The sequence below is a fragment of the Pan paniscus genome, chromosome 23 (assembly GCF_029289425.2).
Source record: "Pan paniscus chromosome 23, NHGRI_mPanPan1-v2.0_pri, whole genome shotgun sequence".
Taxonomy (NCBI): domain Eukaryota; kingdom Metazoa; phylum Chordata; class Mammalia; order Primates; family Hominidae; genus Pan; species Pan paniscus.
The window spans coordinates 12,050,301-12,064,745 of NC_085927.1; positions in this window are offsets into that span (position 1 = coordinate 12,050,301).

A 14,445-nucleotide genomic window follows, 5' to 3' on the forward strand; every position below is an offset into this window, starting at 1 on the left:
ATTCCATTCTATTCCATTCAGGTTGAATCCATTCCATTCCATTCCATTCCATTCCATTCGAGTTGATTCCAAGTCATTCCATTCCATTCCATTCCTTTCCATTCCATCCCAATCTATTCCTTTCGGGGTGATTCTATTCCATTCCATTCCATTCCATTCCATTCCAATTCTTTCGGTTTGATTCCATTCCATTCCGTTCCATTCCATTCCGTTCCATTCCATTTGGGTTAACTTCATTCCAATCCATTCCATTCCATTCCATTCCATTCAATTCCATTCCAATCGGGTTGATTCCATTCCTTTCCATTCCACTCCATTCCATTCCATTCCATTCCATTCCATTCGATTTGATTCCATTCCTTTCCATTCCATTGCATTCCATTCCATTCGTGTTGATTCCATTCCATTCCATTCCATTTGGGTTCATTCCATTCCATTGCATTCCATTCCATGCCATTCCATTCCATTCGGGTTGGGTCCATTCCATTCCATTCCATTCCATTCCATTCCTTTCGGGGTGATTCTATTCCATTCTATTCCATTTCATTCTATTCCATTCCATTCCATTCGGGTTGATTCCATTCCATTCCATTCCATTCCATTCCATTCCATTCCATTCGTGTTGATTCCATTCCATTCAATTGCATTCCATTCCATTCCATTCGGGTTGATTCCATTCCATTCCATTCCATTCGGGTTTATTCCATTCCATTCCATTCCATTTCATTCCATTCCATTTCATTCGGGATGATTCCATTCCCTTCCATTCCATTTGGCTTGATTCCTTTCCATTCCATTCCATTCCATTCCATTCCATTCCATTCCATTCCATTCGGGTTTATTCCATTCCATTCCATTCCATTTCATTCCATTCCATTTCATTCGGGATGATTCCATTCCCTTCCATTCCATTCGGCTTGATTCCTTTCCATTCCATTCCATTCCATTCCATTCCATTCCATTCCATTCCATTCCATTCCATTCGTTTTGATTCCATTCCATTAAATTCCATTCCATTCTGGTTGATTCCATTCCATTTAATTCCATTCCACTCCATTCCATTCCATTCCATTTCATTCTCGTTGATTCCATTCCATTACATTCCATTCCATTCGGGTTATTTCCATTCCATTCCTTTCAATTCCACTCGGGGTCATTCCATTGTATTCTATTCTGGTTGATTCCATTCCATTCCATTCCATTCCATTCGTGTTGATTCCATTCCATTCCATTCCATTCCATTCCATTCCATTCCATTCCATTCCTTTCGGATTGATTCCATTCCATTCCATTCCATTCCATTCCATTCCATTCCATTCCTTTCAGGTTGACTCCATTCCATTCCATTCCATTCCATACCATTATATTCCATTCGGGTTGATTCCATTCCATTCCATTCCATTCCATTCGGGTTGATTCCAAATCATTCTATTCAATTCCATTCCGTTCCATTCCATTCCACTCCATTCCTTTCGGGGTGATTCTATTCCATTCCATTCCATTCCATTCCATTCCAATCCATTCAGGTTGATTCCATTCCATTCCATTCCCTTCCACTCCATTCCATTCCATTCCGTTCCATTTGGGTTAACTCCATTCCATTGCATTCCATTCCATTCCATTCCAATCGGGTTGATTCCATTCCATTCCATTCCATTCCATTCCATTCCATGCCATTCGTGTTGATTCCATTCCATTCCATTACATTACATTCCATTCCTTTTGTGTTGATTGCATTCCATTCCATTCCATTCCATTCTATGCCATTCCATTTCAGTCGGGTTTTTTCCATTGCATTCCATTCCATTCCATTCCATTCCTTTCTGGGTGATTCTATTCCATTCTATTCCATTTCATTCTATTCCATTCCATTCCATTCGGGTTGATTCCATTCCATTCCATTCCACTCCATTCGGGTGGATTCCATTCCATTCCATTCCATTCCATTCTGGTTGATTGCATTCCAGTCCATTCCATTCCATTCCATTCCATTCCATTCCATTCCATTCCATTCGGGTTGATTCCATTCCATTCCATTCCATTCCAGTACATTCCATTCGTGTTGCTTCCATTCCATTCCATTCCATTCCATTCCATTACATATGACTTGATTCCATTCCATTCCATTCCATTCCATTCCATTCCTTTCCATTCGGGTTGATTCCATTCCATTCAATTGCATTCCATTCCATTCCATTCGGGTTGATTGCATTCCATTCCATTCCATTCCATTCTGTTTTATTCCATTCCATTCTATTCCATTCCATTCCATTCCATTCCATTTCATTCCATTCCATTACATTCGGGATGATTCCATTCCATTCCATGCCATTCGGGTTGATTGCATTCCATTCCATTCCATTCCATTCTGTTTTATTCCAATCCATTCTATTCCATTCCATTCCATTCCATTCCATTCCATTCCATTTCATTCCATTCCATTCCATTCGGAATGATTCCATTCCGTTCTATTCCATTCAGCTTGATTTCATTCCCTTCTATTCCATTCCATTCCATTCGTTTTGATTCCATTCCATTCCATTCCATTCGTTTTGATTCCATTCCATTCCATTCCATTCCATTCGGGTTGATTCCTTTCCATTCAGTTCCATTCCACTCCATTCCATTCCATTCGATTCTATTCTCGTTGATTCCATTCCAATCCATTCCATTCCATTCGGGTTTTTTCAATTCCATTCCATTCAATTCCACTCGGGTTGATTACATTATATTCCATTCGGGTTGATTCCATTCCATTCCATTGCATTTGGGTTGATTCCATTCCATTCCATTCCATTCCATTCCATTCGGCTTTATTCCATTCCATTCCACTCCATTCCATTCGGCTGGATTCCATTCCATTCAATTCCATTACATCCCATTCCATTCCATTCTATTCCATTCGTGTTGATTCCATTCCTTTCCATTCCATTCGGGTTCATTCCATTCCATTCAATTCCATTCTATTCCACTCAATTCCATTCCATTCTTTTCGGGTCGATTCTCTTCCATTCCATTCCATTCCATTGTATTCCATTCCTTTCGTGTTGATTCCATTCCATTCCATTCCTTTCCATTCCATTCCATTCCATTCGGGTTGATTCCATTCCATTCCATTCCATTCCATTCGTGTTACATCCATTCCATTCCATTCCATTCCATTCCATTCCATTCCATTCCATTCGGGTTGATTCCAAATCATTCTATTACATTCCATTCCGTTCCATTCCATTCCACTCCGTTCCTTTCGGGGTGATTCTTTTCCATTCCATTCCACTCCATTCCATTCCATTCCTTTTCGGTTAACTCCATTGCATTGCATGCCACTCCATTCCATTCCATTCCATTCCATTCCATTCCAATCGGGTTGATTCCATTCCATTCCATTCCATTCCATTCCATTCTGTTTGATTCCATTCCATTCCATTCCATTCCATTCCATTCATTTCAGGTTGACTCCATTCCATTCCTTTCCATTCCATTCCATTCCATTCCATTCCATTCCATTCCATTCCATTCGGGTTGATTCCATTCCATTCCATTCCATTCCATTCCATTCCATTCCATTCGTGTTACATCCAATCCTTTCCATTCCATTCCATTACATTCGTGTTGATTCCAAATCATTCTATTCCATTCCATTCCGTTCCATTCGATTCCACTCCATTCGTTTCGGGGTGACTCTATTCCATTCCATTCCATTCCATTCCATTCCATTCCATTTGGGTTGATTCCAATCCATTCCATTCCCTTCAACTCCATTCCATTCCATTCCATTCCATTTGGGTTAAATCCATTCCATTCCAATCCATTCCATTCCATTCCATTCCAATCGGGTTGTTTCCATTCCATTCCATTCCATTCAATTCCATTCCATGCCATTCCATTCCATTCGGGTTCATTCCATTCCACTCCATTCCATTCCATTCCATTCCATTCCATTCCTTTCGGGGTGATTCTATTCCATTCTATTCCATTTCATTCTATTCCATTCCATTCCATTCGGGTTGATTCCATTCCATTCCATTCCATTCCTTTTTGGTTGATTCCATTCCATTCAATTGCATTCCATTCCATTCCATTCGCATTGATTCCATTCCATTCTATTCCATTCCATTCCATTCGGTTTTATTCCATTACATTCCATTACATTCCATCTGATTCCATTCCATTCCATTCGGGATGATTCCATTCCATTCCATTCCATTCGGCTTGATTCCATTCCATTCAATTCCATTTCACTACATTCCATTCCATTCGATTCCATTCTCGTTGATTCCATTCCATTCCATTCCATTCCATTCAGGTTATTTCCATTCCATTCCATTCAATTCCACTCGGGTTGATTACATTATATTCCATTCGGGATGATTCCATTCCATTCCATTCCATTACATTGTGGTTGAATCCTTTCCGTTCCATTCCATTCCATTCCATTCCATTCCATTCCATTCGGATTGATTCCATTCCATTCCATTCCATTCCATTCCATTCCGTTCCATTGCTTTCGGGTTGACTCCATTCCATTCCATTCCATTCCATTCCGTTCGTGTTACATCCATTCCATTCCATTCCATTCCATTCCTTTCCATTCCATTCGGGTTGATTCCATTCCATTCCATTCCTTTCCATTCGGGTTGACTCCATTCCATTCCATTCCATTCCATTCCTTTCGATTCCATTCGGATTGATTCCATTCCATTCCATTCCATTCCATTCCTTTCCATTCCATTCCATTCGGGTTGATTCCATTTCATTCAATTCCATTCGCTTTGATTCCATTCCATTCCATTCCATTCCATTCCATTCAGGTTGATTCCATTCCATATCTTTCCATTCCATTCCATTCCATTCCATTCGGGTTGATTCCATTCCTGTCCATTCCGTTCCATTCCATTCCATTCCATTCGGGTTGATTCCATTCCATTCCATTCATTCCATTCCATTCCTTTCCATTCGTGTTGCTTCCATTCCATTCCATTCCATTCCATTTGGGTTGATTCCATTCCATTCCATTCCATTCCATTCCATTCGGATTGATTCCATTCCATTCCATTCCATTCCATTCCATTCGTGTTACATCCATTCCATTCCATTACATTCCATTCCATTCGGGTTGATTCCATCCCATTCCATTCCTTTCCATTCGGGTTGTTTCCATTCCATTCCTTTCCATTACATTCCATTCCATTCCACTCCTTTCCATTCCATTCCATTCCATTCGGATTGATTCCATTCCATTCCATTCCATTCCATTTCATTTGGGTTGATTCCATTCCATTCCATTCCATTCCATTCGTATTGATTCCATTCCATTCCTTTCCATTAAATTCCATTCGTGTTGATTCCATTCCATTCCATTCCATTTGGGTTGATTCCATTGCATTCCATTTCATTCCATGTCATTCCATTCCATTCTATTCCATTCCGGTTGATTCCATTCCATTCCATTCCATTCCAATACATATGAATTGATTCCATTCCATTCCATTCCATTCGGCTGGATTCCATTCCATCCAATTCCATTCCATCCCATTCCATTCCATTCTATTGCATTCGTGTTGATTCCATTCCATTCCATTCCATTCCATTCCATTCGGGTTGATTCCATTCCATTCAATTCCTTTCCATTCCATTCCATTCAATTCCATTCCTTTCTTTTCGGGTCGATTCTGTTCCATTCCATTCCATTCCATTGCATTCCATTCCTTTCGTGTTGATTCCATTCCGTTCAGTTCCATTCCATTCCATTCCATTCCATACCATTGCATTCCACTCCATTCGGGTTGATTCCTTTCCATTCCATTGCATTTCATTCCATTCCGTTCGGGTTGATTCCATTCCATTCCATGCATATGGTTCCATTCCATTCCATTCCATGCCATTCGAGTTGATTCCATTCCATTCCATTCCATTCCATTCCATTCCATTACATTTCATTCCGGTTTATTCCATTCCATTCCATTCCATTCCATTCCATTCCATTCCATTGCATTCCATTCCATTCCATTCGGGTTGTATCCACTCCATTCCATTGCATTCCATTCCGTTCCATTCCATTCGTGTTGATTCCATTCCTTTCCATTACATTCCATTCCTTTCCCTTCAATTCGGGTTGATTCCATTCCCTTCCATTCCCCTCCCTTCCATTCCATTCGGGTTGATTACATTCCTTTCCATTCCATTCGGGTTGATTCCATTCCATTGCATCCCATTCCATTCGATTCCATTCGTCTTGATTCCATTCCATTCCATTGCATTCCATTCGGGTTGATTCCATTCCATTCCATTCCATTGCATTCCATTCCATTCCTTTCGGGTCGATTATATTCCATTCCATTCCATTCCATTGCATTCCATTCCTTTCGTGTTGATTCCATTCCATTCCGTTCCATTCCATTCCATTCCATTCCATTGCATTCCACTCCATTCGGGTTGATTCCATTCCATTCAATTCCATTCCACTCCATTCCATTCCATTCGATTCAATTCTCGTTGATTCCACTCCATTCCATTCCGTTCCATTCGGGTTATTTCCATTCCATTAAATTCAACTCCACTCGAGTTGATTCCATTATATTCCATTCGGGTTGACTCAATTCCATTCCATTCCATTCCATTCGGGTTGATTCCATTCCATTCCATTCCATTCCATGCCATTCCATTCCATTCGGATTGATTCCAATCCATTCCATTCCATTCCGTTCCATTGCTTTCGGTTTGACTCCATTCCATTGCATTCCGTTCCATTCCATTCCATTCCATTCGGGTTGATTCCATTCCATTCCATTCCATTCCATTCCATTCCATTCCATTCCATTCGTGTTACATCCATTCCATTCCATTCCATTGCATTTCATTCCATTCCATTCGTGTTGATTCCATTCCATTCCATTCCTTTCCATTCGGGTTGATTGCATTCCATTCCATTCCATTCCATTCCATTCCATTCCATTCCATTCCTTTCCATTCCATTCCAATCCATTCGGATTGATTCCATTCCATTCGATTCCATTCCATTCCATTCCTTTCCATTCCAATAGATTCGGGTTGATTCCATTCCATTCCATTCCATTCCATTCCATTCGTGTTGATTCCATTCCACTCCATTCCATTCCATTCCATTCGGGTTGATTCCATTCCATTCCATTCCATTCCATTCCATTCCATTCGGGTTGATTCCAATCCAGTCCATTCCATCCCATTCCATTCCATTCCATTCCATTCGTGTAGATTCCATTGCATTCCTTTCCATTCCAATCCATTCCATTCCATGCCATTGCATTCCATTCCATTCGGGTTGATTCCATTCCATTCCATTCCATTCCATTCCATTCCATTCCATTCTTTTCGGTTCGATTGTGTTCCATTCCATTCCCTTCCATTGCATTCCATTCCTTTCGTGTTGATTCCATTCCGTTCCATTCCATTCCATTCCATTCCATTCCATTCTATTCCAGTCCATTGCATTCCACTCCATTCGGGTTGATTCCATTCCATTCCACTGCATTCCATTCCATTCCGTTCGGGTTGATTCCATTCCATTCCATGCCATGTGATTCCATTCCATTCCATTCCATGCCATTCGAGTTGATTCCTTTCCATTCCATTCCATTCCATTCCATTACATTACATTCCGGTTGATTCCATTTCATTCCATTCCATTCCATTCCATTCCATTCCATTCCATTCCGGTTGATTCCACTCCATTCCACTGCATTCCATTCCGTTCCATTCGTTTCGTGTTGATTCCATTCCTTTCCATTCCAATCATTTCCATTCACTTCCATTCGGGTTGATTCCATTCCCTTCCATTCCCCTCCATTCCATTCCATTCAGGTTGATTCCATTCCTTTCCTTTCCATTCGGGTTGGTTCCATTCCATTGCATTCCATTCCATTCCATTCCTTTCCATTCCATTCCATTCGGGTTGATTCCATTCCATTCCATTCCATTAAATTCCATTCCATTCCATTCCATTCCGTTCCATTAGGGTTGATTCCATTCCATTCCATTCCGTTCCATTCCATTCCATTCCATTCGGGTTGATTCCATTCCATTCCATTCCACTCCATTCCATGCCATTCCATTCCATTCTATTCCATTCGTGTTACATCCATTCCGTTCCATTCCATTCCATTTCATTCCATTCGAGTTGATTCCAAGTCATTCCATTCCATTTCATTCCGTTCCATTCCAATCCACTCTATTCCTTTCGAGGGGATTCTATTCCATTCCATTCCATTCCATTCCTTTCCATTCCATTCGGGTTGATTCCCTTCCATTCCGTTCCATTCCATTCCGTTCCATTCCATTTGGGTTAACTCCATTCCATTCCATTCCATTCCATTCCATTCCATTCGGGTGGATTCCATTCCTTTCCATTCCACTCCATTCCATGCCATTCCATTCCATTCGGATTGATTCCATTGCATTCCATTCCATTCCATTCCATTCCTTTCCATTCCGTTCCATTCCTTTCGGGTTGACTCCATTCCATTGCATTCCGTTCCATTCCATTCCATTCCATTCGGATTGATTCCATTCCATTCCCTTCCATTCCATTCCATGCCATTCCATTCCATTCCATGCCATTCCATTCCATTCTATTCCATTCCATTCCATTCCATTCGTGTTGATTCCATTCCATTCCATTCCATTCCACTCCATTCCATGCCATTCCATTCCATTCTATTCCATTCAGGTTGAATCCATTCCATTCCATTCCATTCCATTCCATTCGAGTTGATTCCAAGTCATTCCATTCCATTCCATTCCTTTCCATTCCATCCCAATCTATTCCTTTCGGGGTGATTCTATTCCATTCCATTCCATTCCATTCCATTCCAATTCTTTCGGTTTGATTCCATTCCATTCCGTTCCATTCCATTCCGTTCCATTCCATTTGGGTTAACTTCATTCCAATCCATTCCATTCCATTCCATTCCATTCAATTCCATTCCAATCGGGTTGATTCCATTCCTTTCCATTCCACTCCATTCCATTCCATTCCATTCCATTCCATTCGATTTGATTCCATTCCTTTCCATTCCATTGCATTCCATTCCATTCGTGTTGATTCCATTCCATTCCATTCCATTTGGGTTCATTCCATTCCATTGCATTCCATTCCATGCCATTCCATTCCATTCGGGTTGGGTCCATTCCATTCCATTCCATTCCATTCCATTCCTTTCGGGGTGATTCTATTCCATTCTATTCCATTTCATTCTATTCCATTCCATTCCATTCGGGTTGATTCCATTCCATTCCATTCCATTCCATTCCATTCCATTCCATTCCATTCGTGTTGATTCCATTCCGTTCAATTGCATTCCATTCCATTCCATTCGGGTTGATTCCATTCCATTCCATTCCATTCGGGTTTATTCCATTCCATTCCATTCCATTTCATTCCATTCCATTTCATTCGGGATGATTCCATTCCCTTCCATTCCATTTGGCTTGATTCCTTTCCATTCCATTCCATTCCATTCCATTCCATTCCATTCCATTCCATTCCATTCGGGTTTATTCCATTCCATTCCATTCCATTTCATTCCATTCCATTTCATTCGGGATGATTCCATTCCCTTCCATTCCATTCGGCTTGATTCCTTTCCATTCCATTCCATTCCATTCCATTCCATTCCATTCCATTCCATTCCATTCGTTTTGATTCCATTCCATTAAATTCCATTCCATTCTGGTTGATTCCATTCCATTCAATTCCATTCCACTCCATTCCATTCCATTCCATTTCATTCTCGTTGATTCCATTCCATTACATTCCATTCCATTCGGGTTATTTCCATTCCATTCCTTTCAATTCCACTCGGGGTCATTCCATTATATTCTATTCTGGTTGATTCCATTCCATTCCATTCCATTCCATTCGTGTTGATTCCATTCCATTCCATTCCATTCCATTCCATTCCATTCCATTCCATTCCATTCCTTTCGGATTGATTCCATTCCATTCCATTCCATTCCATTCCATTCCATTCCATTCCATTCCTTTCAGGTTGACTCCATTCCATTCCATTCCATTCCATACCATTATATTCCATTCGGGTTGATTCCATTCCATTCCATTCCATTCCATTCGGGTTGATTCCAAATCATTCTATTCAATTCCATTCCGTTCCATTCCATTCCACTCCATTCCTTTCGGGGTGATTCTATTCCATTCCATTCCATTCCATTCCATTCCATTCCAATCCATTCAGGTTGATTCCATTCCATTCCATTCCCTTCCACTCCATTCCATTCCATTCCGTTCCATTTGGGTTAACTCCATTCCATTGCATTCCATTCCATTCCATTCCAATCGGGTTGATTCCATTCCATTCCATTCCATTCCATTCCATTCCATGCCATTCGTGTTGATTCCATTCCATTCCATTACATTACATTCCATTCCTTTTGTGTTGATTGCATTCCATTCCATTCCATTCCATTCTATGCCATTCCATTTCAGTCGGGTTTTTTCCATTGCATTCCATTCCATTCCATTCCATTCCTTTCTGGGTGATTCTATTCCATTCTATTCCATTTCATTCTATTCCATTCCATTCCATTCGGGTTGATTCCATTCCATTCCATTCCACTCCATTCGGGTGGATTCCATTCCATTCCATTCCATTCCATTCTGGTTGATTGCATTCCAGTCCATTCCATTCCATTCCATTCCATTCCATTCCATTCCATTCCATTCCATTCGGGTTGATTCCATTCCATTCCATTCCATTCCAGTACATTCCATTCGTGTTGCTTCCATTCCATTCCATTCCATTCCATTCCATTACATATGACTTGATTCCATTCCATTCCATTCCATTCCATTCCATTCCTTTCCATTCGGGTTGATTCCATTCCATTCAATTGCATTCCATTCCATTCCATTCGGGTTGATTGCATTCCATTCCATTCCATTCCATTCTGTTTTATTCCATTCCATTCTATTCCATTCCATTCCATTCCATTCCATTTCATTCCATTCCATTACATTCGGGATGATTCCATTCCATTCCATGCCATTCGGGTTGATTGCATTCCATTCCATTCCATTCCATTCTGTTTTATTCCAATCCATTCTATTCCATTCCATTCCATTCCATTCCATTCCATTTCATTCCATTCCATTCCATTCGGAATGATTCCATTCCGTTCTATTCCATTCAGCTTGATTTCATTCCCTTCTATTCCATTCCATTCCATTCGTTTTGATTCCATTCCATTCCATTCCATTCGTTTTGATTCCATTCCATTCCATTCCATTCCATTCGGGTTGATTCCTTTCCATTCAGTTCCATTCCACTCCATTCCATTCCATTCGATTCTATTCTCGTTGATTCCATTCCAATCCATTCCATTCCATTCGGGTTCTTTCAATTCCATTCCATTCAATTCCACTCGGGTTGATTACATTATATTCCATTCGGGTTGATTCCATTCCATTCCATTGCATTTGGGTTGATTCCATTCCATTCCATTCCATTCCATTCCATTCGGCTTTATTCCATTCCATTCCACTCCATTCCATTCGGCTGGATTCCATTCCATTCAATTCCATTACATCCCATTCCATTCCATTCTATTCCATTCGTGTTGATTCCATTCCTTTCCATTCCATTCGGGTTGATTCCATTCCATTCAATTCCATTCTATTCCACTCAATTCCATTCCATTCTTTTCGGGTCGATTCTCTTCCATTCCATTCCATTCCATTGTATTCCATTCCTTTCGTGTTGATTCCATTCCATTCCATTCCTTTCCATTCCATTCCATTCCATTCGGGTTGATTCCATTCCATTCCATTCCATTCCATTCGTGTTACATCCATTCCATTCCATTCCATTCCATTCCATTCCATTCCATTCGGGTTGATTCCAAATCATTCTATTCCATTCCATTCCGTTCCATTCCATTCCACTCCGTTCCTTTCGGGGTGATTCTTTTCCATTCCATTCCACTCCATTCCATTCCATTCCTTTTCGGTTAACTCCATTGCATTGCATGCCACTCCATTCCATTCCATTCCATTCCATTCCATTCCAATCGGGTTGATTCCATTCCATTCCATTCCATTCCATTCCATTCTGTTTGATTCCATTCCATTCCATTCCATTCCATTCCATTCATTTCAGGTTGACTCCATTCCATTCCTTTCCATTCCATTCCATTCCATTCCATTCCATTCCATTCCATTCCATTCGGGTTGATTCCATTCCATTCCATTCCATTCCATTCCATTCCATTCGTGTTACATCCAATCCTTTCCATTCCATTCCATTACATTCGTGTTGATTCCAAATCATTCTATTCCATTCCATTCCGTTTCATTCGATTCCACTCCATTCGTTCCGGGGTGACTCTATTCCATTCCATTCCATTCCATTCCATTCCATTCCATTCCATTTGGGTTGATTCCAATCCATTCCATTCCCTTCAACTCCATTCCATTCCAATCCATTCCATTTGGGTTAAATCCATTCCATTCCAATCCATTCCATTCCATTCCATTCCAATCGGGTTGTTTCCATTCCATTCCATTCCATTCAATTCCATTCCATGCCATTCCATTCCATTCGGGTTAATTCCATTCCACTCCATTCCATTCCATTCCATTCCATTCCATTCCTTTCGGGGTGATTCTATTCCATTCTATTCCATTTCATTCTATTCCATTCCATTCCATTCGGGTTGATTCCATTCCATTCCATTCCATTCCTTTTTGGTTGATTCCATTCCATTCAATTGCATTCCATTCCATTCCATTCGCATTGATTCCATTCCATTCTATTCCATTCCATTCCATTCGGTTTTATTCCATTACATTCCATTACATTCCATCTGATTCCATTCCATTCCATTCGGGATGATTCCATTCCATTCCATTCCATTCGGCTTGATTCCATTCCATTCAATTCCATTTCACTACATTCCATTCCATTCGATTCCATTCTCGTTGATTCCATTCCATTCCATTCCATTCCATTCAGGTTATTTCCATTCCATTCCATTCAATTCCACTCGGGTTGATTCCATTATATTCCATTCGGGATGATTCCATTCCATTCCATTCCATTACATTGTGGTTGAATCCTTTCCGTTCCATTCCATTCCATTCCATTCCATTCCATTCCATTCCATTCGGATTGATTCCATTCCATTCCATTCCATTCCATTCCATTCCGTTCCATTGCTTTCGGGTTGACTCCATTCCATTCCATTCCATTCCATTCCGTTCGTGTTACATCCATTCCATTCCATTCCATTCCATTCCTTTCCATTCCATTCGGGTTGATTCCATTCCATTCCATTCCTTTCCATTCGGGTTGACTCCATTCCATTCCATTCCATTCCATTCCTTTCGATTCCATTCGGATTGATTCCATTCCATTCCATTCCATTCCATTCCTTTCCATTCCATTCCATTCGGGTTGATTCCATTTCATTCAATTCCATTCGCTTTGATTCCATTCCATTCCATTCCATTCCATTCCATTCAGGTTGATTCCATTCCATATCTTTCCATTCCATTCCATTCCATTCCATTCGGGTTGATTCCATTCCTGTCCATTCCGTTCCATTCCATTCCATTCCATTCGGGTTGATTCCATTCCATTCCATTCATTCCATTCCATTCCATTCCATTCGTGTTGCTTCCATTCCATTCCATTCCATTCCATTTGGGTTGATTCCATTCCATTCCATTCCATTCCATTCGGATTGATTCCATTCCATTCCTTTCCATTAAATTCCATTCGTGTTGATTCCATTCCATTCCATTCCATTTGGGTTGATTCCATTGCATTCCATTTCATTCCATGTCATTCCATTCCATTCTATTCCATTCCGGTTGATTCCATTCCATTCCATTCCATTCCAATACATATGAATTGATTCCATTCCATTCCATTCCATTCGGCTGGATTCCATTCCATCCAATTCCATTCCATCCCATTCCATTCCATTCTATTGCATTCGTGTTGATTCCATTCCATTCCATTCCATTCCATTCCATTCGGGTTGATTCCATTCCATTCAATTCCTTTCCATTCCATTCCATTCAATTCCATTCCTTTCTTTTCGGGTCGATTCTGTTCCATTCCATTCCATTCCATTGCATTCCATTCCTTTCGTGTTGATTCCATTCCGTTCAGTTCCATTCCATTCCATTCCATTCCATACCATTGCATTCCACTCCATTCGGGTTGATTCCTTTCCATTCCATTGCATTTCATTCCATTCCGTTCGGGTTGATTCCATTCCATTCCATGCATATGGTTCCATTCCATTCCATTCCATGCCATTCGAGTTGATTCCATTCCATTCCATTCCATTCCATTCCATTCCATTACATTTCATTCCGGTTTATTCCATTCCATTCCATTCCATTCCATTCCATTCCATTCCATTGCATTCCATTCCATTCCATTC